The sequence below is a fragment of the Ranitomeya variabilis genome, chromosome 6, assembly GCF_051348905.1.
Source record: "Ranitomeya variabilis isolate aRanVar5 chromosome 6, aRanVar5.hap1, whole genome shotgun sequence".
In the NCBI taxonomy this organism is placed as follows: domain Eukaryota; kingdom Metazoa; phylum Chordata; class Amphibia; order Anura; family Dendrobatidae; genus Ranitomeya; species Ranitomeya variabilis.
Window position 1 is genome coordinate 49,495,416 of NC_135237.1, and position 27,310 is coordinate 49,522,725.

The following is a 27,310-nucleotide window of genomic DNA, read 5'->3' on the forward strand; positions in this document are numbered from 1 at the left end:
AGAAATGCCCAAAAAGGAGACAGAGGCCCCCCACATATATTGGCGGTGATATGAGATGAAACAACAAACGCAGCAGGAAAATAGTTTTAGCAAATTTGAGGTCCGCTTTCTAGATAGCAGAAGACAGAAAGCATACTTTCATGGTCAGTAGAAAACCCTAACAAAACACATCCAGAAATTACTTTAGGACTCTGGCATTAACTCATAATACCAGAGTGGCAATTCCTGATCAACAAGAGCTTTCCAGACACAGTAACGAAACTGCAGCTGTGAACTGGAACAAAATACAAAAACAAAACATGGACGAATGTCCAACTTATCTAGTAGATGTCTGGGAGCAGGAACAAGCACAGAGAGGCTTCTGATAACATTGTTGACCGGCAAGCATCTAACAGAGAAGCCAGGTTATATAGCGACACCCAGATCTAATCAGAACAGGTGAACAGGGAAGATGATGTCACAAGTTCAATTCCACCAGTAGCCACCGGGGGAGCCCAGAATCCAAATTCACAACAGGACTCCCAATCATCAGAAAAGACCAAAATGTCATCCAGATAAACAATCACAAATTTATCCAGATATTCACGGAAGATGTCATGCATAAAGGATTGAAACACAGAAGGAGCATTAGAGAGTCCAAAAGGTATCACCAAGTACTCAAAATGGCCTTCGGGCATATTAAATGCTGTTTTCCATTCATCTCCCTGCTTAATGCGCACAAGGTTATACGCACCACGGAGATCTATCTTGGTGAACCAACTGGCACCCTTAATCCGAGCAAACAAATCAGACAATAGTGGTAAAGGATACTGAAATTTGACTGTGATTTTATTCAGAAGACGATAATCTATACAAGGTCTCAAAGAACCGTCCTTCTTGGCCACAAAAAAAAATCCTGCACCAAGAGGGGAAGAGGATGGGCGAATATGTCCCTTCTCCAAAGACTCCTTTATATAACTCCGCATCGCGGCATGCTCTGGTATAGACAAATTAAAAAGTCGTCCCTTAGGGAATTTACTACCAGGAATTTAATTTATAGCACAGTCACTATCCCTATGAGGGGGCAGGGCACTGGACCTGGGCTCATCAAATACATCCTGGTAGTCAGACAAAAACTCAGGGACCTCAGAAGGAGTGGAAGAAGCAATAGACACCAACGGAGCATCGCCATGAATTCCCTGACAACCCCAACTTGACACTGACATAGCTTTCCAATCTAAAACTGGATTATGAGCCTGCAGCCATGGCAGAAACAAAACGACAACATCATGCAAGTTATGCAGAACAAGAAAGCGAATCACCTCCTGATGTACGGGAGTCATGCACATGGTCATTTGCGTCCAATACTGAGGCTTATTCTCAGCCAATGGCGTAGCATCAATTCCCCTCAGAGGAATAGGAAATTCCAAAGGCTCCAGGACAAAACCACAGTGCCTGGCAAACGACAAATCCATCAGATTCAGGGCAGCACCCGAATCCACAAAAGCCATAACCGGGTAGGACGACAAAGAACAAATCAAAGTAACAGACAAAATAAATTTAGGCTGTATAGTACCAATGGTGACAGGTTTAGCGATTTTTTTTAAGCGTTTAGAGCATGCTGAGATAACATGAGTAGAATCACCACAGTAAAAGCACAACCCATTTTGACGTCTATGACTTTGTCGCTCAATTCTGGTCAGAGTTCGGTCACATTGCATAGACTCAGGTCTCTGTTCAGAAAATACCGCCAAAGGATGAGCAGATTTGCGCTCCCGCAAATGCCGATCAACCTGAATGGCTAAAGCCATAGACTCACTCAGACTTGTAGGAGTGGGAAACCCCACCATAACATTCTTAACGGCCTCAGAAAGACCTTCTCTGAAATTTGCAGCCAGGGCACACTCATTCCATTGAGTAAGCACCGACCATTTCCGAAATTTTTGACAATACACCTCTGCTTCATCCTGACCTTGAGAGATAGCCAGCAACGCTTTTTCTGCCTGATTCTCAAGATTAGGCTCCTCATAAAGCAGTCCAAGAGCCAGAAAAAAATGCATCTACATTAAGCAATGCAGGATCTCCTGGCGCCAGAGAGAAAGCCCAATCTTGAGGGTCGCCAAGCAACAAGGAGATAACAATTTTAACTTGCTGAGCGGAATCACCAGAGGAACGAGGTCTCAGAGATAGAAATAACTTACAATTATTCTTAAAATTTAGAAACCTAGATCTATCTCCAGAAAACAACTCAGGAATGGGTATCTTTGGTTCTGACATAGGGCTATGAATAACAAAATCCTGAATACTTTGCACCCGTGCAGCAAGATGATCCACACTAGAAGTCAGAGACTGAACATTCATGTCTGCAGCTGAGCTCAAAACCACCCAGAGTTCAAGGGGATGAAAGAAGCTAAACAGACTGCAGCAAAGGAAAAGTGGGTGTAGGAAAAAAAAAAAAATGTACTCAGGTCTTCTTTATATCCCACTTCTGCGATGCATTAAACACTTTTTGGCCTGCTATACTGTTATGATCCTTAGTGGTTGAGGATCACAAATTACTCCAGCTAAGTAACAAACATAGGACAAGCTCTAGGGAGGTGGCAAACTGGACTGACCCCAAAACTGAACCTATCCAAACACACTAGAAGTAGCCGGTGAACGTGCCTAAAAATCCTAGACGTCTCGAGCCAGCCTGAGGAACTAACTACCCCTAGAGAGAAAGAAAGACCTCTCTTGCCTCCAGAGAAATATTCCCCAAAGATATAGAAGCCCCCAACGAATAATAACGGTGAGGTAAGAGGAAGGCACATACACAGGGGTGAAAGCAGATTCAGCAAATGAGGCCCACTAATACTAGATAGCAGAAAATAGTAAAGGGGTCTGTGCGGTCAGTAAAAAACCCTTACAAAATATCCACACTGAGATTTCAAGAACCCCCGCACCAACTAACGGTGTGGGGGGAGAAACTCAGTCCCCTAGAGCAACCAGCAAGCGAGGAAATCACATTTTAGCAAGCTGGACAAGAAACATGATGAATGCTAATGATCAAAAAATAAACAAACAAAAACTTAGCTTGTCTTGGAGAGACTGGGAGCAAGGTAGTCACAAGGAATCTGAAGAGCACTGAATACATTGATAGCAGGCAAGGAACTGAGTATCCAGGTGAGCTAAATAGGAAACCAACCAAGGATAATGAACCAGCTGATGCTGCCAACCTGCAGAAAGACAACACTACACAGTACCGCTTGTGACCACTAGAGGGAGCCCAAAAATAGAGTTCACAACAGAGAAGTGCTCAAAGCAGGGCCGGACTGGCCATCTGGCAATTATGGCAAATACCAGAAGGGCCTGTCTGGTCATGGGCTGCCTTGTCTGCTACATTGTTAACAGAATCAGTGTTCTCAAGACACTCATACTGTTAAGAGTTGTGACAGAGCACAAAGTCGCTAACTCCGTCACTTACCCCAGCAGGTCACAGGTATCATTAGAAATATTGGTCCTTTAGTAAATCTTGCTTTTCTCCATCCAGGGTAATATTAGTAATATATCCATATCTGGTGCTTAAAGATGGGGACTGCATGGGCCTGTGTGATTTCAAATGCCAGGACTGAATTTCAGCCCCTGTCCATACCTGGCTCAAGGAGAAGGCGCAAGAAGCCATAAAACATATATATTTTTTTAGTGCAAGCCCTAAAGTCAGAGCGCCCTGGCAGAGAAAGGTCAGCTTTGGAAAATTGTGTGTAGCGTTGTATTCAAAGTCAGGACACTGGTCAGCTTTAATTGCCGACTGTGCTGCATCTCGCTTTGCCGGAAAAGGCATGATAATGATCAGGACCAGTTGCACAGCCACCCTGAGGACAATGAGCACCACCTTCCTTCAGGGCAACAGAGAGAAGCGAAGGCAGACGAAGAGGAGGATAAAGCAGTGAGCCGAGTGACAAAGGAAAAGGAGACTAAGAGATTAGTGACAAGTGATAGTAGAACATCCCACAGCACACTGCTCATATACAGGGGCTGATGGTATATAGGAGGGGAGTTTCCAATATTTCCCTAAGAAAGTTCTGTGGAACACAATCCGCACCACTGAGCACCAGGACCAGGCTTAGCACAAATGTTCCAACAAGCCACATATACATGTGACGCTAGTCACTACTCAAAGTGATGCTAGTCACTACTCATGAACTTACTATGAGGAAGAATAGTCAAGAGGGCTGGTAATAGACAAAGGAAAAAGATAAAAGTGTAGTCCGGTCACAGTCCAAGGTCAGACAATCAGGAAAGTAGCGGATCAAGACAAACAGGTAAATCAGATGGATGATTAAAAAGGTAAATCCAAGGTTGGCAACGGAGATCAGCGAGATCAGAATACAGAGCAAGCACACACACCTTGAACAAAGCTACAACCGGCAAAGGTCTGGCAATAGACAGAGTGCTAAATAGCCATGTAATAACCCAGAATAGATGATACCTGCAGGAAATCCCACAGACCAAGGATGGCTGAGCAGTCAATCACAATACTCACACCTTTTGCCTCAGACTGAGTGGTAGAGCTGTCACTCACAAGCCTGACAGCTCAGCCAGCCCCCGATCCCATAGGAAGGCAAAGCTGACATTCACAGGTGGCATCGTGACAATACATTTATTAATCGAGATACAAAAAAAGGTTTTTTTATGGAATCTCACTATAAATGATCATTTTAGGATTGATCTTTTTATTATTACTATTGCTCAAAATCAAGAGAATCATGATAATAATTGGTGAGTGTTAATGGGCTTTTAATTGGGTGAATTCACACTTGGTGCCCCTGGCAGCGAGAAGTGTAAGTACTGCCATGGAGGGGCATGAACGGTGGATGCCTGTAAAGAGTAGCTAATAATGTTATAATTTCATAAAATCCAGGATACTGTAGATACGTATTGTCTGCAGACTGATTTTGCATGGTGGATGAGAGGTTGATACTATATTATGGGCATTCCACTGGCAAAAAACCAACTATGATTGAAATTATTTTATTATATTGATCATTGTATCCTATATCTTAGGCAATTCCCCATGTCATCAAGCAAAAAAAAAAGAAGCTGATGAGTGATTATTGTGACCTTCAAGAAGACATAAAGTGTTACATAATGTTATCACGGGGTATCTGGATAATGCTGCCATTAACCAATTTCTAAGCAGCTTTTGTAAACTATGGTGGAGCTATCCAGATAGAGAAATCAAGAAAACAAGCATAAAAAAGAAACATTCAAACCCTCCACTGCTTCTACACGGTTCTTCCTTTGCGTAAACTCCAGGCGACCTCAGGCCTTCTGAAATGGTAAAGTAAATTACTCTGCTCCTTCAACATTCGCTGTCACAGAGGCTTCTGACCTCAACCCAATCAGACAGGTTATTTGCACCAGGCTGAGTGTAAATGCTCCGGAGATTGACCCTGACAAATTGTAACATTGGAAGTTCAACTGCTAAACTCATTTGGTTTAATGAAAAGCAATCACTATTGAGACTAAATACGTAATGCTTTAAATGACTTGTTCCGTCAGTGCGACTACATAAATACCTACCGGAAGTTCAGAATACGGCCGATCACTTCAGAATTGGAGAATTGACTCTGAATTATACACTCAGTAATGATTCAGAAAGTTTATTTAAAAACGATCCCGCCTTCCAGATATGTGCATATAGGAAGACGCAGACTGGCCAACAGGAGAACTGGAGAAACCCCAGGTAGGCCCCTATGCAGTAGTTTGATCCCAATCCCCTTTTATGAGCAGTATTTGGAACAAAACACTTGATTCATCATGTATTGATAAAAGTAGCATCTCATCATTCATTTAACAACCTACCTAGTTTATTATTGTATCGAAGCAGAAGTAAATTTGTGAATGAAGGTAATGTAATATTTTCATTTAGATGAACATTGGGCCTCAGAGTCAATATTATATTACTCATGAATTGTTTAGTGCCTTTTTTTCCATAAATGTTTTTAAAAAATGCAACAAAAATAATTCCAGACAAGAGATTTAACCTACTGATTTTAGGGTCCCCATTGAACGGTATGGGTAAAGTTTGCACCAAAAAAAGTTAGCTTTCCACAATGGACATGCCGAGGACATGCAAAGTTGAGCAAGAAGATTCACAGCAGCATCTTAGTCCACCAGCTACTTCAGGACACTATGGTTTCCGGACCAGAGTCCTGTGAACCTTTCCCCATCTGTCGGCATCCTTGGCGCCTGCTCTGATTAGTAGGTATGGTGCAACGTAAGGTGTGTTTCGAGTTGCAACGATGAGATTGTACTGGGGCAACTAATCAGAAGATGCACTGAAGATGACAGCATGTAGGAGGTTTGTAGGGCTCTGGTTTGGTGGCCACAGACTATCGACATGGCCGACGGCCTTCGGTCCTGTGAATACGTAGTGCTCAACTCTAGCCAAACTCATCCATTTTGCTGGTACTTAAAAATATAGCAGATTCTATGTGCGTAAAACATAACCAAAGGTAGAAATGAATGCTGGAACTTTTCTACTCTGAAATCACACATCAAAAACAGAAAAATGCTACCGACCCTTTTAAATATGGAAAAATGTCAAAAATACTTTATTAAAAAAATATATATCAGGAGAGGAAACACAACAATAAAATTACAGCAAAAACCACACCTTATATAGGTGTGTACGTTACAGGGCTTTGTCAGGGAGTTCTTTTAATTTACCAAACAGCAGAATCGTGAATACAGCTCTGGGCTATAATGCAGAAGATTTTTCGTCAAATGTATTTACAAAGTCTTGCAGATGTACATGATATATATTAAATGAATAAATATTATACATAAAATATATAGTATAATTTGATACTATTATTCCTTATTATAGTGATGGCGAGACATAAATCAGGCTTGTTAGCAGGCAGGTAGCAGCAATGTGCATGTGATTTCTTCCATTTTTAGTCAAATCATTAAAATTTTCCAGCATGTCAGTAATTTTTTTGTTATTTTTATACATAAATGGCATGAGCTATGTATCTTGGAGAAACATTTGTTTTAATTACCCATAGTATCAATGCTGCTAATGAGGCCTAACGCAAATGAGATTACATGCTTGAGTGTTATTATATTAAAACATTTATAGTGTTACATTCATACACAGTCAGCTTATGTTATTGGACCTTAGAGAGAAACCTACGAGAGAAACCTACTTGCTGAGGCTTGGACGCAAGCCGAGTGCTAGATCTGTAGCCGGGTCATGTGGTAAGAAAAGATTTATGAGGTAAGAGAAAGAGGAAGACTGTTGTTTCACAGTGCTGTGTTTGGGATGGCATTTAGGTCTGAAATATGTCCGTCTCCGAATAACAAACAATTTAAGTCATGAAAACATTTGTGGGGAAGTCTAAACTGCGCGAGCCTACCTAAACAGAACATGCTGTGCCCGCAGCGTGTCATGAGCTCATTCAGCAAATTCAATTACATGTGTACAGGAGGTTTATTTCACGTTTGTTGGGGATATATGCAGATGTTCAGGTTACTAAGGTAAAGCAAAAAAACATAAAACTTTATGGCAGGACATATGTATCCAGCTGAGAACGATGACAGAGACAGAATTAAACAAGGACGCGTCAAATGCCAACCAAAAGGGAAGGTAGAAATGTTCAAAAAACAAAGTTGTATGAAGATGATAAATTAGGTGGCGCTATAGAGTTCAAGTCCTCTTTTTCTCTGAAGAGGCAATTTGCATATCAATTCTGTCAAGTCTCTCACTCCATTATCGGCCAGAAAGGGAAGATATCACAAAAAAATGTCCAAATGTTTAAATCAAGTTAAATCACCCCAATTTTGACCTTAAAGAACTTCTTCATGTGTCACAATGGGCTGCAGATCTGAACAAACACAGCTCCCGAGACCTGTGTCTCAACTGACAGAAGTTGTATCGTAAGCACACATATCGGTAAACTCAGGAAGAATGGCTGTGAGAAGAAAAGAAATAAATCTTCTCCTTGGCTGACTGCACACAGAGGACTGAGTCTAAAAAAAAAATAATTTGTGCTCAGTCAGCAGAGAAGAAAGTGCATTTCTTCTCCTGTTATATCTCTTCTCTGGCAGTTCACTGATATGTATGCTTATGATACAGTTGCTCTGTCAGTTGAAACACAGGTATCAGGAGCTGTATTTCTTCAGATTGCAACACATACAGACACGTGACTAGGGTGGGCTACTGTTAGAATTATGTGACAAGGGCCATTATATTACATTTTTGGAGAACCCCTTCAAAGACCAAACCCCATTCTTCAAATCTGACGTGTAAATATATGTGGTAATAACTCTGAACTGCTTCTTCCAATGATTTGGAGATTGGTTTTATTTCATGACACATTATACTTTATATTAGCAGTAAAATTGGGTTGATATGTTTTGTATTTTTTTTATGTAAATATCTGAAATTTGATGAAAATTTTGCAACATCCAATCTCCGGACGCATATCACTTTAAACCAGACAGTCATACCACACAAAATAGATAAGAAATTACAATAACATTTCAAATAGGTCTGCTTTATGCCATCATCATTTTTTAAACATCCTGTTAGGAAATTAGAAAATGAGACGGGTTCAAATTTAGCAGCAATTTTTCATTTTTTTTCAAGGAAATTTACAAATCCTATTTTTTGAAGTGACTATGAGTGGCCTATATATTGGAAAACTGCCAGAAGTGGTACCATTTTAAAAGCTGATTCCCTTCTAAACTGCCATCATAAAATATGTTAATTCCTGTGTAGCACCTGAATGCAAAGTGAAATGGGAAAATTACATTTTTTTCAACAAAAAAATTGCTTTATCTGCAAGTTTTTCATTGTTGCAAGGAGTAATTTAATGCGCAATTTCTCCCAAACGTTGCAATATCCCAGAAGTGGTATTTGATTTTTGGAGCATAAATTTGGCTGCAATAAATTGAGAAGATCATGTCGCATTTGCAGAGCTCCTGAGGTACCAAAACAGCAGAATTCCCCACAAATGACCCCATTTTGGAAACTAGACCACTCAAGGAATTAATTTAAGTACCGGTATGTGTTGACAATTTTTTACCTATAGGCATTCCACAGAACTCTACAACAACCCCAAACAAGTGACCCCATTTTATCAATTAGACCTGACAAGAATTTCAAGTAGGGGTGTGTTGAGCATCTCTAACCCATAGGTTCTTCACACAACTTTCTAAAATGTAAATGTAAAAACGAAAAATTGTGGGTTTTTTTTCAAGAAAATAATTATTTAGCCCCCTTTTTAAAAGGGGAAAAGGAGAAAATGGACCCAATAATTTGTTATGCAATTTCTCCTGAAAGCAGTGATATCCATATGTGGTCACAAACAAATATTTGGGGACATGGCAGAGCCTGAAAATCAAAGAACAGTATTTGATTTTGGAAGTGTAAATTTGGACGCCATGTTGCATTTACAGAGCCCCTTAGCTGACAAAAAAAGCATAAACAAACACATCTAGACCCATTTAGGAACTAAACCCCACAAATAATTTACCTAGCGGTGTGATGAGCATTTTTAGCCCACAATCAAGATTTAAATATTTTGTTTTTATGGCACAATCTTATAACACTCTTATAAGATTAGATTGTGAAAACAACAAATTTAAATTTTTGTGCTGAAATGTTACTTTTGCTTGAAAGTTTTAATTAATATAAGGGATAATATGAGAAAAGCACATGGTGGGGATCAGATGGGAAGGAGAGCTATTTTGACTTCTGGAACACAGATTTTGTTTGAATAGATTGTGGGCTCTATTAGCCGAGCCCCTGAGGTGCCAGTACAGCAAAAATCCCCAACAGGTGACCACATCTTAGAAACTTCACTGCTCAAGGAATTCGGCATTCAGCTATGGGTGTAGTGAGCTTTTTGAAACTACAGGTGCCTCACAGAATTTTACAATATTGGACTGTGGAAAGATAACTTTTTAGTGGTAAAAATTTTAATTTTTTATCAGCTTCAATTTTTTTCATTTATACAAGGTTAATAGGTGAAACTGGATACCACAATTTGTTGTGCAATTTCTCCTGAACACGGTGATACCCTATATATTGCCAGAAACTACTGTTTGGCCACATGGTGGGGGGAGAAGGAAAGAGCGCAATTTGTCTTTTGAAGTGTGGATCTTGCTGGAATAGTATGTGGGCGATATTAGCGGAGCATCTGAGGTGCAAGAACAGCAAAAAAAAAACCCAAAAAGATCTAATTATAGAAATTACAACTCTTGATGAATTCACCTACAGCTGAAGTGACTATTTTGGCTTCATTGGTGTCTTCACTCTGCGACATGCTCGCCATGCTTTTTTCTGGAAAATTGCAAATATGACTGCTTTGTGCCCAACTTTTGCTTCTGGAGACACAAATTCCATAAATTGTCAAGTGGCCCCCACTACTTCAATTCCAAACATGTACTAAACTGTCTTTGTTGTAAACTCTGCAGATGAGTCGTGGCTGAAGAAATAGTCATGGAGGTCTGGGCCAGATGGAAAAGTGTACTATCAGAAAGAACGTCATTTCTAAGTCACTCTCTAGAACTGTACTCTATATCTATTTATATGTTCTGCATTGTATAATAATTTGTTTTCCTGCAACACCATGGTCTTCTGCTGAGGTTCCCCTTTAGTCACGATGATTAGGATGTGCCACTGTAGCTGTAAACATCGTTACTCAGGTAAGAGGCCTGCTTAGATATATTTTGTCACCCTATGCTGAACCCCGAACTAAGACATGCACTGTATGTGCCTTACATAGACAACCCATGGATGGGGAAATACGGGGAATCTGAACGCTTAGTGGAAACTTCTCCCACACATCACGGCTGATCAGCAGTACCAGGAGCAGGACAACCTGTGATCAGGCACAGCCAGTCCGTAGCTTTCATCTGTAATGCTTTATTTCCCCTGTAGTGGCAGAACATTTGGTGACAGGTTCAACAGTCTCAGCTGCAGGATACCCCATGATTTTCCATGATCGAAGGAATTTTTTAAGGTCGGACTCACATTAGTGTATGGCATTGAATGCGAGATGCTAATGACCCTCGGCTCAAGCTCTGCTGCGAGTTTGAGCCGAACGTCAGTGATCTGTGCTCCGAGGCTCTCGAGTGAGAGAATCGGAGCACAAGTGCTGAGGAGATGGAGAAATTAATTTCTCCATTTTCGGTGTCTGCGGGAATTGAACGGTACTCAGGTGATATCAGAGTGTAGTGCGATGTTTCACACACCCATAGACTTATATGGGTGCGTGAGATCTGACTCTTGCATGCAACGATTGTTTTGGACAAGAGAAAATAATCGCAGATCTGAGCTGCTCCTTTATTAACAGTGGGCCGAGTACATCCTGATTTATTAGATTGCACTTGTCCGATTACATCGCAACAGTGAGCGAGCCCTTAGAGAAGTCACAGCATGAAAAAACAACCCTATACACAAGAAGCTGCAACTCTTCCCCCTAATGAATCCAGTCTTGCTCATAACAGTATTTTTGGAAAAGACTTAGTATTCCCGCAGGTCAGTAATGTACTTGCTTACTTATATTACCTACGGGCATATAACTTGGTTGGCAGATTTATTTGCAAAGGCGTCAGTGCATGGATCGTGACAATTACGGATCGGACCACCTGCTGGACTCCTAAGCCTAAAGCAAGTAAGGATTTACTTGATGCAATTATACTGAATCTTTCCAATCACGCTGGCCACCATGCATAATTTAACAAGTTGATTTTAGGTCGGTTTTAAACGCCTAATATTTCTGACTCACACTCAACAGCCTCATAAAAGGTAAAAAAAAAAATCACAAAATATTTAAACAATTTTTGCCTCTTTCTTTCAATATATGGTGCTTAATTTTTCTGCCATTTTTCTTTCCTTTTTTTTGCTGATCACATTTTTTTAAATGACAACAAATTTTAAATTTAGTTCCCCTTTTAGTAGAAATTATTTTTATATAGTAAACATATTTTTTGCCAAAGGGGCAGAGCTTAAACAGCGATTTGTATTGCATTGGCTGTGCTTTTCTATCTCTTTTTTTTTTGTTTGGTTTTATTTTTTTCTTGCTTTTATATATTTATTTATTTCAGACAGTGTGCCCCCCTCTTAAGGACTTAAACACAGGGGCATTATAGCATATTAGTACATTCTTTTTATTGCTGATTACTAAGAAGAAGCGGAGCAAAGCGTGCGTCGGGGCAGAGGGACACCATCGTGTGCACAGCAGTACAGCCAGACAGGTATAAAACAGTCATTTTTCAAGCCTATTATCCCTTGTCTAAACCATAGGACTCATAGAAGTATTTGCACTATTGGCACCTTAGCACAGGGATCTTTGCTTATGCATTATTTCATATAGTTTTGCCTGTCTAGCTCTCCACTAGTTCAAATAGATTGCATATGGATTCCTTTGTGGTTGAACCTCATACTACGAATGTACCTTACCATTTGGGTACAGAGGTCTATTAAGATAATATTTAGAAATTAATCTTATTATTTGTTTGATATTATTCATTGTACTGCTATCTCATTTTTTGGCACACCTTGAAATTAGATCCCTTTTTTATTTCCTAGCACCTTTCTAATTCGTAATATATTTTTATATCTATTATTGTTAAATAATTATATTTTAATATTCATTTTGTACTTCATTTTTTTACCTTGGAAAATATTAAATTTTTGGTAAATATGGGTTCATAATTTGTTAGTGAAGTATTATTTACCGCAATATGACAGCTCCATATTTAAAAAGGACTAATATTTTTAACTAATACAAAAAACAGTATTTTTCCAATCAAACTCAATGTACTAATTATATGAAGTTTAAGGGTTTTATATAGCGGCAAACATTGTTATGTCCCATGCACGAACTAACAGTCTCACTAATTTGGGGCACAGGATTTAGATAGAAAAGTAAATTAATTGAATTATATATATAGTGGGTACAGAAAGTATTCAGACCCCTTTAAATTTTTGATTCTTTGTTTCATTGCAGCCATTTGGTAAATTCAAAAATGTTAATTTTTTCTCATTAATGTACACTCTGCACCCCATCTGGACTGAACAAAAACAGAAATGTAGTATTTTTTACAAATTTATTAAAAAAGAAAACTGAAATATCACATGGTCATAAGTATTCAGACCCTTTGCTCAGTATTGAGTAGAAGCACCTTTTGAGCTAGTATAGCCATAAGTCTTCTTGGGAATGATGCAAAAGTTTTTCACCCCTGGATTTGGGGATCCTCTGCCATTCTACCTAGTAGATCCCCTCCAGTTCTGTCAGGTTGGATGGTGAATGTTGGTGGACAGCCATTTTCAGGTCTCTCCAGATATGCTCAATTGGGTTTAGGTCAGGTCTCTGGCTGGGCCAGTCAAGAATGGTCACAGAGTTGTTGTGAAGCCACTCCTTTGTTATTTTGGCTGTGTGCTTAGGGTCATTATCTTGTTGGAAGGTGAACCTTCGGCCAAGTCTGAGGCCCAGAGGACTCTGGAAGAGGTTTTCATCCAGGATATCTCTGTATTTGGCCGCATTCATGTTTCCTTCAATGGCAACCAGTCGTCCTGTCCCTGCAGCTGAAAAACACCCACGTAGCATGATGCTACCACCACCACGTTTCACTGTTGGGATTGTATTGGGCAGGTGATAAGCAGTGCCTGGTTTTCTCCACACATACCGCTTAGAATTATCACCAAAATGTCTATCTTCATCTCATCAGACCAGAGAATCTTATTTCTCATACTCTGGGAGTCCTTCATGTGTTTTTTTAGAAAACTCTACGCGGAGTTTCATATGTCTTGCACTGAGGAGAGGCTTCCATTGGGCCACTCTGCCATAAAGGCCCAACTGGTGGAGGGCTGCAGTGATAGTTGACTGTGGAACTTTCTCCCATCTCCATACTGCATCTCTGGAGATCAGCCACATTGATCTTGGGATTCTTCTTTTCCTCTCTCGCCAAGGCTCTTCTCCGATTGCTCAATTTGGCTGGACAGCCAGGTCTAGGAAGACTTCTGGTGGTCCGAAACTTCTTCCATTTAAGGATTATGGAGGCCACTGTGCTCTTAGGAACCTTGAGTACATAGCAGAAATTCTATTGTAACCTTGGCCAGATCTGTGACTTGCCACAATTCTGTCTCTATGCTCCTTGGTCAGTTCCTTTGACCTCATGATTCTCATTTGGTCTGACATGCACCGTGAGCTGTGAGGTCTTATATAGACAGGTGTGCACCTTTCCAAATGAAGTCCTATCAGTTTAGTTAAACACAGCTGGACTCCAATGAAGGAGTAGAACCATCTCAAGGGGGATTACAAGGAAATGGACAGCATGTGACTTAAATATGAGTGTCTGAGCAAAGTGTCTGAATACTTATGGCCATGTGATATTTCAGTTTTTCTTTTTTATTAAATTTCCAAAAATTTCTACATTTCGTTTTTTTTTCAGTCAAGATGGGGTGCAGAGTGTACATTAATGTGAAAAAAATTAACTCTATATATATTATAGACTGTTATAGAAGGTCTCCTAAGATACTGATTGGCAGATATAATACAGGTCATAGAATGTCAACATAGAAAAAGAAGAATAACAAGCCAGGAAAAGTATCTGAAGATACGCGGACTAATAATCCTCAGGAGATAATTGGAAAGGGAAAGTTGATCGTTCTTTGTCTGGACAACAAATTACTGGAACATTTAAAGTATTTAAGTAATTTTGAGTTTCAGAAAATGGAAAGTCATGGGGTCACAGTGTTTCATAGACTTGGTGGATGAAGAATACCTTTTTGATAGCTGTTTTCATTAAGAGTATTCATCTTCTAAACCCTTCAAACTTCCAGTTTACAGATATAATGGGGTGGACTACAGCAGATTGCAGGAATTATGGAAGATCTTCAAGTCAACTCTATTGTTAATCATATTTCCAGGGTGGTACTTCCCGCCAGCTGACTAATTTACGCAATGGAGCCACAAGATTTGCCTAATTGCACAGTGACGGAATGCAGGGTGGGAACAAATGCTATTGTGGAGCATCACCCCAAGAAGAATAATGGAATCATACATTTTGGAAATTGTCACTTTTCTAACTAAACCTAGAATCAATCTTATCTCTAGTTTCTATGCAATATAATTTTACCTTATCCAGGAAGAAGATGAATGTATTGTAGTTTTAATGGGATACAGTCTGTGAGATAAGGAGCACAAATCGGTAGTTGCAAAAAAGTCTGCATTTCTCATAACGTATCACAGAAGAAAATACTCTATAAATTGGCATACCTAGGAGGCCACACACAGTAAAATGCAAAAGGAAAGACTTACTAATAAAGAATTTATATTGAGCCCAGATGGGCACAGTGATGATGATGTCTGTAAAGATCTGTGGAATTAATGACGCTATATAAGTGAGATAAATAAATAAAATGATGCCTAATAGGAAATTAGCAGAACTTTGAATGGAGAGGAAGACTTGATGCGACTCAAGATCACGCTCCCATCCCACAGCTGGGCAGGGAACGGCAACCACCTTATTCACTTGTCTTACTGCAGGAGTTTCCTGATAACACCCTTTGCAGCAACCTCTTCATTATCAAGATCTTAAGGGTCCTAGTAGTCAGACCTCCATTATTTAGAGGTTGGATTCTCAATAGTTATAGGTTGAACCCTCAGTAATTTGCAGAACCTTGGTCCAGTGGTCATGTCGGCACTCTGTAGCACGGTGAATTTCCTTCTACCTGCCAACTTCCTGGGCTCATCTTCTGATTCGTAGGTCGTTGTGACATCAAAACTATATCATGATGTTTGTAACTTTCTGACATTATGATGTTTAGGGGCCTACTAATCAGAAGAGGTGCCCAGAATGCCAGCAGATAGTAGGAAGTTTGCAGTGCTTTGGTCTGGTTTCCACATGCTACTGACACTGGACCACAGTCATACAAATCATTTTATTCAACTCTACCATAAGTGATGTCATATCTTAGCTATATGCTATGACTAGCTGAGATGGAACTATCCCTTTAAATCAAGTATTGGCAGTGTCAGACTGGTTTATCAGGGTATGAAGGATCTTACTATGGATCCAATCTCCAATGCCACAACCAGCCTCCAAAGCTCCATCAGAAGACAACCCCTTTTGAAGCTGACTTTGTAGCCAATCATTTGCCACTGAGGTTTATTTCCTATAGAGCAGGGGTGGGGAATCTTTTTTGTGCCAAGGGCCATTTGGATATTTATACCATCCTTCGGGAGCCGTACAAACTCCGCCCACAAAGTACATCCTGACTCTGGCACTGATTTCAGGACGTAATCTTTCATTGCATGCCCTTCAGTGTTTAGTAGTGAACAGTGTGTGCTAACAGAGCAAGAAGAAATTAATGAGCTAGTGCCAATCAAAATACACCTCCCTTCTCAAGAATGCGGTCCCTGAGAATCTGCTCGGGGGCCTGATAAAAGGTCATCGAGGGCCGTAAATGGCCCTGGGGCCTGAGGTTCCCCACCCCTGCTATAGAGGGAACTACAAATATCCTATATTTTATTGCATAGTCCGTAAGAGAACAAATATCATAATGTACAGTAGTGCCTTAAAGTAAAAAATGGGTATCCACTTATGTGTCTACACTTACCCTATAATCATGTACACATCATTCCACATAAGCATTTTTGGGAATTCAGCATTGCATCCTCGATCACCAATTGAAATTGCCCATAGAAGTGAATAGAGACCTAAAAAATTTGCATCCCTTATACAATGAAAAACAGCTATCCATGTTAACTCCATACTAGAGCTGTATTCACTGTGTTTTTGGACCACATATAAAAATGTTTACAGAAGGTAAAAACTGGATCCAATGCAGATCTAATATAGACAAACTACTGTACTACTTAACATCCAACTAATATGAAATAACAGTTGTACCACGGACATGCTCATGGGACATGCTGTTATGTTAGTGAAGCAACTTCCTCAGGAAAAAAGTAGCACACAAAACGAAAAATTACCACTGTCCCTGCCAGTTCCTGTACAGACTAGAGTTCCTGACCCCGCAGTCCCTAGAGGTTCCTGTCTAAATAGATAGCCCTAACCACAGACTAGACAATAGAACTCTGACCTACGCTGCATGAAAGGCCGTCAAGAACTTCTTGTGCCTCTTAAAGAACCACAGGGCAGAGCAGAGTGCAAATTATCTACAGAAGGGAGAGTGTCCTAGAAAGAAAAGATCCCAGATTGAATAAAACAAACCAAGAGATACAAAGGGATTACATACATATTGTTAGAAAGTAAGCAGCCTACTTCCCAAGGAAACAGAAGATAGGTGCAAGGTAAAGAACATAAATATCAAAGAGATAAACCCTAGCTGATGTTTCACAGCAGTATGGCTGGACATCAAAAAGGAGACTATCACCAGCAAGAAATACCAGCAGGGCGAAAGCATATAAAGCCGCACCCAAAAGCTGATAGGGCAGACAAATGAGTAAATATAATATAAGCGCCTGTTACCCTAAAAAGGCTGCAGCAAGGATAACAGAAACTAAGCACTCAGAAAAAAGGTGCATCTGCTGTGGCTTTGCAGACAGAGATGCCGACCACAAACCACAGGCTTAAGGGTTCGAACTCAGACGCATGACACATGCCTGTTCTACAACTACTTCTTCTGGACCCAAGACAGACATTTTTTTTTTTTAAGAAGACCTTATCTGATTGACATTTTTACTTCTGGCAAATAAATTAATCTATTAAAACTGAACCATTAATTCTGAAAATATCATATTGCTTTCATTTAGTTCAACAAGTAGCTACTTTGTACGACAATCCTAATTTATTATAAAACCAGTGACATCAGAGCAAACTTTTAACCAGCGCGCCAAGTGGAAAAAGAACTGTGCTGGCATGATATTACAGAAAAAAGAAAGAAGCCTCTCGAAATCCCGCTCTGATAATTTCTTCCTATGCACTGTAAAGGCAGCACTGATCCAAAAGTGAATGAAGCCCTTGAAAACAGCAGGCAAACTGCAGGCCAAAATGCTGTCATTAACTGTTCATTAAGGCATTAGAACCAAAATATTATTTGGGCAGGTGTCCATAGTTTATGCAAGCGATCTTGTTTTCTAATGCTGTTCTCAGCTACTACGGTGAATTTGCTATTACGGGAAAGACGGACATTGGGAGACGTGTTAACAAACCTAAGCGTGAATGCATGGTTCAAATTTCCTATGAATGAAACCAGAGGAGTGGAGGGGGCGAGAGAAATGCATAATGGGAAAATGTCATTTTGAATGGGTATTCGCAGCCGAACACCACAATAGATGTAAACCAGGTGGCCATCCCGTATTTTTATTGCGACGGTCCAATAAGTCTTTTACAGCGGAGGAAAACTGTTCTCAGCTGCGGTTAGATGTTTGGTTCTGTTTTTATCTATTAAAAGCTAATGCCTGTCACATAGGATTTAAAAAAAAGAAAAAAATAGTATCACAAGCCGTTCCCAACAAAGCATCCCTTATTTGTACCACGTTTTAATATCCGAATTTCAAATATAAAAGGCTAATTCTGTTTTTCCTTTGTTGCAAATTGCTTGCACAGCTTAATATTCGATATTCCAGCAGACCACAATAAAATAGTTTCATGTGTTCTCGAACATGAGGTCTACAGCGACGGCTCTAATACAAGAGGTTTCTGGTGGTGGGGCGCACATATTACTCAACATGGAAACCCTTCTGCTGTCAGTTCCCTTCACACAAAACCAGCATGTTGATGCTATTAAATACTTTGAAACGCGATATTTGGAACATACGATTTTTGGAACAGGATAGTGGAATCAGGTTTATATTCAGTAGAAATTTTGTGGGTCGTGGTAGCTTGGTAAAGAACATGGACAACTGCCATGGCATATGTATGCTGTGAAATACCGCAGGGAACAAAGTATTTTCTGCGGCTTCTTAAAAAGATGTCTTATAAAGATGTCAAAAAAGCTTACACATATTAAACCTCACAAATAAGTCCTTCAGATGCCTTCTGTCAAGCTTCCTGCATTGTATTATGTCCCACCCCTAAGGCTTATGTGCATCTGACGTCCTTTTGAGGTGGATTGCGCCGACAATCTACAGGAAATAGTGCAGCAAAACCACCACAAAAAATGGACATGATGCACATCAGTGTCAAAACAACATTGATGTTCCCATGTACTGTATGTCACTTCTTTTAACCGCTTCATGCGTCAAAAACCTTGGAGGTGTTAAAAGAAGTAACAAGTTCAATCATTGGAAGCCGCCTGCGCTCGGTACTGAAAGTATATAGCGAATGACAGGGACAAAGCTGCTCCATGAAAAGGACCAACAAGCGTAAGCCAGAAGCAGCTTCACCTGGAAAAACTAGGCAGCTGCGCCAGCGACTAATGGACACTGTGTGCACACATCCTTCGTATTTTTGGGGGGAGGGAAAAATCTGACAGGTTTTTCAAAAAGAATCAAATTCAGGAAACGCTGCATTTATTTTTGTTTTTAGCATTGTTTTTCTAGAAGTTGTTTTTGAAGCATTCTTAATATGTTTTTGAAGGGCTTGTGTCTTAGCCTTTTGACATACTCGAGGAATCCGCCTCAAATAAATGACGTTACATCTTTTTTTTTAGCAGTGAGGTTTTTGTTTTTCAAAACTTAATAGAAAAAAACTTTTAAAAATTCCACGTGAAAAGAGCAAAGTGGATTTTCCATGAAATCAATAGGAAGAGTGTTAAAGTGAATTTGAAGAAGCATATGATAAGGCTTTTGGAATGATTCCGCTCCAAATCCTCATCGAAGAACCTTTTGCTAACATACCTTTTTTTAAAAAAAGCGGTAAGAATTGTGCAAATGTAGTGAAAAGTAGTAATACCTTTCCAATCTCTGCTGATACTGTTCTGACTGTCCCTGCAATCCCTGCGGATCCTCTATGCTTTATGCTTTGCCTCTACAGACATGTGACCACTACAACCAATCATTGGGTGAAGGTTGACCAACACATACATACATTCAGTGATTAATAAACATAGCAATAAGTACAGAGATTGGCGGGGGTCATAGAAGAATTTACAATGGGAATAGCAGGGGGTAAGTATTATTCCTTTTATTATAGTACAATATTCTGTTTTAAGTGACTAAACAAACCCTTTAAAGGGAACCTGTCACCCCCAAAATCAAAGATGAGCTAAGCCCACCAGCATCAGGGGCTTATCTACAGCATTCAGTAATGCTGTAGATAAGCCCCCGATGTATCCTGAAATATGAGAAAAAGAGGTTAGATTATACTCACCTGGGCCGGCGGTCCGATCCAATGGGCGTCGCGGTCCGGGGCCTCCTATCTTCATAGGATGACGTCCTCTTCTTGTATTCACACTGCGGCTCCGGCGCATGCGTACATTGTCTGCCCTGTTGAGGGCAGAGCAAAGTACTGCAGTGCGCAGGCGCTGGGCCTCTCTGACCTTTCCCGGCACCTGCGCACTGCAGTACTTTGCTCTGCCCTCAACAGGGCAGACAGTACGCCTGCGCCGAGCATGAAGACAAGAAGAGGACGTCATCGTAAGAAGATGGGAGGCCCCGGACCGGACCGCGACGCCCATCGGACCGTACCGCAGCGGGACCGCCCCTGGGTGAGTATAATCGAACCTCTTTTTCTCATCTTGCAGGATATATTACAGGATGGTGTAGATAAGCCCCTGATGCCGGTGGGCTTAGCTCATCTTCGATTTTGGGGGAAACAGGTTCCCTTTAAAGCACAACGTTTGTCAATCACTGATGTTTTTATTCATTTTTCTTATAGTTCGTAATGACAAATCTTTTTAGCTTTACAGTGATATGGCCCCAATATCCCTAAATAACTAGCAAAATTTACTTTTTGGGTTGTAGGAAAAATGGGTAAGAATTTCTTTAGATGCTCTAATGATAATGACTTTGCAGAAAAACATAAGTCAACTCTAGTACTTGGGTTGTTTTGCAAATATAAAAAAAAGTAATAAATGCACTTTAATTCTGAAATCTGTACCAATTGCTCTCTACTCCTGACCCTGGCCTTCCTGTCTCTGTATGGCTGACTTGTTCACTACCTGAGCCAGTCCCCTTCTCTGTCTCTAAATCCACTGTGATAGAGAATGGGTTAAAAAACTGAGCCAGAAAGACAACCCCCTTTAAGTACATTAGCAACAGAGAAGATAAAGAAAACTCTCTGTTAGGAATACCTGCCATACCTCCATCAGTTTCCAGACTGCCCCGCCGGTCTGTCCGCGCTGGAAGCAGAGCTAGCGCACACTTGGGTGGTGAGACTACACACAGTGGTGCCTCATGTGTGGAAGTGGTGAGCTATGTGGGAATACGGGATGCTGTGCTTCCCACTAGTTTTGCAGCATGAGAGACATCGGATGCTGTGTCTCCGCTTGCCAGGTAACACAGGACGCTACCTTGCCTGGTGTTAGCCAATAGTGGGAATGTGGGCACCGTTAGGCTAAAGTTAGGGGTAGGCTAAAATTAGGGTTAGGCTAAAGTTAGGGTTAGCGTTAGGGTAAAGGTAGGGTAAGACCTAAAGTAAAAGTTAGGCTTGTTCTGAACTGTTTCAACAATAGCTTGATGGTAGTCACGTCATTTTGTCATGTCATTAAGTCACGTCAGTTAGTTTTTTAATTATATAGTATAGGTAATTATACATAATTTGATAGGAACTTAATTTGTACTAATATATAAAAAAAACTATTGAGTTTTCTATTAGTTCTGGAAAAAAAAATATAAAAACTAATAAAATGGCCTGTCAGTATTATAGTGCAGAGGAGGCGTATGCCCTTTCATGAAGAAAGTGCAGCGTCAGATGGCCATGTGGATTTCGGGGGGTTTAGTAGCGGTGACTAGGGTTGAGCGAAACGGGTCGATCATTTTCAAAAGTCGCCGACTTTTGGCTAAGTCGGCGTCTCATGAAACCCGATCCGACCCCTGTGCTTGTCGGCCATGCGGTACGCGACTTTCGCGCCAAAGTCGCGTTTCAATGACGCGAAAAGCGCCATTTCTCAGCCAATGAAGGTGAACGCAGAGTGTGGGCAGCGTGATGACATAGATCCTGGTCCCCACCATCTTAGAGAAGGGCATTGCAGTGATTGGCTTGCTGTCTGCGGCGTCACAGGGGCTATAAAGGGGCGTTCCCGCCGACCGCCATCTTACTGCTGCTGATCTGAGCTTAGGGACAGGTTGCTGCCGCTTCGTCAGAAGCAGGGAGAGCGTTAGGCAGGGTCCACTAACCACCAAACCGCTTGTGCTGCAGCGATTTCCACTGTCCAACACCACCTTCGGTGTGCAGGGACTGTGGAAGCTATTTTTTTTTTTTTTTCCCCTCAGCGCTGTAGCTCATTGGGCTGCCCTAGAAGGCTCCGTGATAGCTGTATTGCTGTGTGTACGCCACTGTGGAAACCAACTGCTTTTTTCAAAGCACATATCCTCTTGTTCCTTCCTTTCTGCACAGCTATCTTTTTTGTTTGTCCACACTTTTTATTTAATTTGTGCATCAGTCCACTCCTATTGCTGCCTGCCATACCTGGCTTAGATTACTGCAGGGAGATAGTAATTGTAGGACAGTCCCTGTTTTTTTTTTGTTTTTTTTGTGGGAGATTAAGATTGGCATTTCTGCTACAGTGCCATCCCTGTGTGTGCCATCTCTCACTGAGTGGGCCATAGAAAGCCTATTTATTTTTTCCGTGATTTGTGTTCTAAATTCTACCTCAACACAAAAACACTACATCAATCAGTGGGAGAAAAATATTGGCCTCAGTCAGGGCTTGTGTGCCACTGCTGTGTGTGCTATCTCTCATTCAGTGGGCTATAGAAAGCCTATTTATTTTTTTTATTTTTTTAATATTATTTGGTTTCTAAAGTCTCCCTGAAAAAAAAAAAAAAAACTAAAAAAACAGTGGGAGAGTAATATTGCCCTTTCAGCTTGTGTGCCAGTCTTGACTCCTGGGTGTGCCACCTCTCTCTCTCATTCAGTGGGCCATAGAAAGGCTATTTATTTTTTTGTTTTTTTTAATATTATTTGGTTTCTAAAGTCTCCCTGAAAAAAAAAAAATACATAAAAAAACAGTGGTAGAGTAATATTGCCCTTTCAGCTTGTGTGCCAGTCTTGACTCCTGGGTGTGCCACCTCTCTCTCTCATTCAGTGGGCCATAGAAAGGCTATTTTTTTTTTTGTTTTTTTTAATATTATTTGGTTTCTAAAGTCTCCCTGAAAAAAAAAAAAAAAAAACATAAAAAAACAGTGGGAGAGTAATATTGCCCTTTCAGCTTGTGTGCCAGTCTTGACTCCTGGGTGTGCCACCTCTCTAATTGTGGGCCATACAAAGCCTTTTTTTTTTTTTATTTTTTAAATATTATTGGGTTTCTAAAGTCTCCCTTAAAAAACAAAAAATACATAAAAAAACAGTGGGAGAGTAATATTGCCCTTTCAGCTTGTGTGCCAGTCTTGACTCCTGGGTGTGCCACCTCTCTCTCTAATTGTGGGCCATACAAAGCCTTTTTTTTTTTTTTTTTAAATATTATTGGGTTTCTAAAGTCTCCCTTAAAAAACAAAAAATACATAAAAAAACAGTGGGAGAGTAATATTGCCCTTTCAGCTTGTGTGCCAGTCTTGACTCCTGGGTGTGCCACCTCTCTCTCTAATTGTGGGCCATACAAAGCCTTTTTTTTTTTTTTTTTTTTAAATATTATTGGGTTTCTAAAGTCTCCCTTAAAAAACAAAAAATACATAAAAAAACAGTGGGAGAGTAATATTGCCCTTTCAGCTTGTGTGCCAGTCTTGACTCCTGGGTGTGCCACCTCTCTCTCTAATTGTGGGCCATACAAAGCCTTTTTTTTTTTTTTTTTAAATATTATTGGGTTTCTAAAGTCTCCCTTAAAAAACAAAAAATACATAAAAAAACAGTGGGAGAGTAATATTGCCCTTTCAGCTTGTGTGCCAGTCTTGACTCCTGGGTGTGCCACCTCTCTCTCTAATTGTGGGCCATACAAAGCCTTTTTTTTTAAATATTATTGGGTTTCTAAAGTCTCCCTTAAAAAACAAAAAATACATAAAAAAACAGTGGGAGAGTAATATTGCCCTTTCAGCTTGTGTGCCAGTCTTGACTCCTGGGTGTGCCACCTCTCTCTCTAATTGTGGGCCATACAAAGCCTTTTTTTTTTTTTTTTTAAATATTATTGGGTTTCTAAAGTCTCCCTTAAAAAACAAAAAATACATAAAAAAACAGTGGGAGAGTAATATTGCCCTTTCAGCTTGTGTGCCAGTCTTGACTCCTGGGTGTGCCACCTCTCTCTCTAATTGTGGGCCATACAAAGCCTTTTTTTTTTTTTTTTTAAATATTATTGGGTTTCTAAAGTCTCCCTTAAAAAACAAAGAATACATAAAAAAACAGTGGGAGAGTAATATTGCCCTTTCAGCTTGTGTGCCAGTCTTGACTCCTGGGTGTGCCACCTCTCTCTCTAATTGTGGGCCATACAAAGCCTTTTTTTTTTTTTTTTTAAATATTATTGGGTTTCTAAAGTCTCCCTTAAAAAACAAAAAATACATAAAAAAACAGTGGGAGAGTAATATTGCCCTTTCAGCTTGTGTGCCAGTCTTGACTCCTGGGTGTGCCACCTCTCTCTCTCATTCAGTGGGCCATAGAAAGGCTATTTTTTTTTTTGGTTTTTTTAATATTATTTGGTTTCTAAAGTCTCCCTGAAAAAAAAAAAAAATAAATAAAAAAACAGTGGGAGAGTAATATTGCCCTTTCAGCTTGTGTGCCAGTCTTGACTCCTGGGTGTGCCACCTCTCTCCCTCTCATTCAGTGGGCCATAGAAAGCCTTTTTTTTTTTTTTTTTTTTTTAAATATTATTGGGTTTCTAAAGTCTCCCTTAAAAAACAAAAAATACATAAAAAAACAGTGGGAGAGTAATATTGCCCTTTCAGCTTGTGTGCCAGTCTTGACTCCTGGGTGTGCCACCTCTCTCTCTCATTCAGTGGGCCATAGAAAGGCTATTTTTTTTGGGGTTTTTTTTAATATTATTTGGTTTCTAAAGTCTCCCTGAGAAAAAAAAATAAATAAATTAGGTGGGAGATTAATATTGACATTAGTGCTTGAGTGACAGTCCTGCGTGTGTGTCATCTCTGTGATTTTGTGCCACAGAAAACAGAGTGTGTAACATTGTGCCTGATTTTCCTTGTGGTCTCACCAACCTGTTAAGGGATATTGAAATCATACTGAAGTTATAGCTCACCGTGTAAGTTGTTTGACAGCAACAAATAAAGTTACTTTGGTTAAGATTTTAAAACAATGAGGAAGTCTGGTGCAAGAGGTCGTCGTGGGCGTTCATTGTCAGCTGGTAATGATGGTAGTGGTAGTGGAGCATCAGGTGGTCGTGGGGATAAAAATATTCCACCTAAGTCTGGAGCTGTGGAGCCAGTTTCGTCGTCAGGCTACACAAGGCCTCGAACGCTCTCTTTTCTGGGAGTAGGAAAACCGCTTTTAAAGGCGGAGCAGCAACAGCAAGTTTTGGCTTACATTGCAGACTCAGCCTCTAGCTCTTTTGCCTCCTCTTCAGAAACTGGTAAATGTAAAAGCAGCGCGTCGCTTGTGGATGTTCACGGTCAGGGACAAGTCGCTTCCTTGTCCTCCTCAGCAAAAACTACAACAAGAGAGAAGGATGCAGCAGGCGACACAACGGGTCACTCCATGGAGCTCTTTACACATACCGTCCCTGGCTTAGAAAGTGAAACATTTAACAGGCCATGCCCATTACAAGTAGATTCTGACATGGAGTGCACTGATGCACAGCCACAGCCAGAGTACTATGCTGCTCCTTTGACTCAGACCACCACATTGCCCTCTCAGGGTACAGATCCACAATCAGACCCTGATGAGACTATGTTGCCCCGCCACGAACGCTATACCACCGACCGACACAGTGACACAGACGAAGTTGCACACGAGCTCGAAGAGGAGGTAATAGATGACCCAGTTATTGACCCCGATTGGCAGCCATTGGGGGAACAGGGTGCAGGCGGCAGTAGTTCAGAAGCGGAGGTGGAGGAGGGGCCGCAGCAGGCATCAACATCGCAACAGGTTCCATCTGCCGGGCCCGTATCTGGCCCAAAACGCGTGTCAAAGCCAAAACCTGTTGGAGCACAGCGTTGCCATCCGGTTAAAGCTCAGTCTGCAATCCCTGAAAAGGGATCCGAGTCTAGGAAGAGTGCAGTCTGGCATTTTTTTAAACAACATCCAACTGATCAGCGCAAAGTCATCTGTCAAAAATGTTCAACTAGCTTAAGCAGAGGTCAGAATCTGAAAAGTCTAAATACTAGTTGCATGCATAGACACTTAACCACCATGCATTTTCAAGCCTGGACTAACTACCAAACGTCCCTCAAGGTTGTAGCACCCTCGGCCAATGAAGCTAGTCAGCAACGCAACATCCCTTCCGTCACTGTAAGGCCACCATTTTCCGCACCACCGGCAGTATCTGTGCAGGTTTCTTTGCCAGCCAAAAGCAGTCAGGGTCAGGGAATCACCAGTTTTGTAGGAGGAAATATTGCATCTAGGGCACCGGCGGAAACAATACCGTCTCCAACCGTCTCTCAGTCTGCCATGTACACCGGCACACCCGAAAGTTCCACGATCTCCAGCTCTCCAGTCCAGCTCACCCTACATGAGACTCTGGTTAGAAAAAGGAAGTACTTATCCTCGCATCCGCGTACACAGTGTTTTAACGCCCACATAGCTAGACTAATCTCGTTAGAGATGATGCCCTACCGGTTAGTTGAAAGCGAAGCTTTCAAAGCCCTGATGGAGTACGCTGAACCACGATACGAGCTACCCAGTCGACACTTTTTTTCCAGAAAAGCCATCCCAGCCCTGCACCAGCATGTTAAACAGCGCATCGTCCATGCACTCAGGCAATCTGTGAGTACAAAGGTGCACCTGACTACAGATGCATGGACCAGTAGGCATGGCCAGGGACGTTATGTGTCCATCACGGCACACTGGGTGAATGTGGTGGATGCAGGGTCCACAGGCGACATCAATTTAGGGACAGTTGTGCCTAGCCCACGGTCTAGGAAACAGTTGGCTGTAGGCGTTCGCACCCCCTCCTCCTCCTCCTCCTCGTCCTCCTGCAGAAGCTACAGCTCTTCCACAGAACGCAGTCTGCCAACCACTCCATCGGCAGATGACACTGTTGCACACCAGTTGTCCCATTATGGGCCAGCTACTGCCAAGCGTCAGCAGGCTGTATTGGCTATGAAGTGTTTGGGCGACAACAGACACACCGCGGAAGTTCTGTCCGAGTTCTTGCAACAAGAAA

At 41.0% G+C, this 27,310-nt stretch overlaps 1 protein-coding gene across 3 annotated transcripts in view; it reads right to left on the bottom strand.

Moving 5' to 3' along the window:
• The window catches only part of ODAD2 (outer dynein arm docking complex subunit 2), a 188,608-nt gene that overhangs the window by 106,861 nt on the left and 54,437 nt on the right, over positions 1–27,310 (bottom strand). The gene's annotated exons all lie outside the window — the stretch shown is intronic.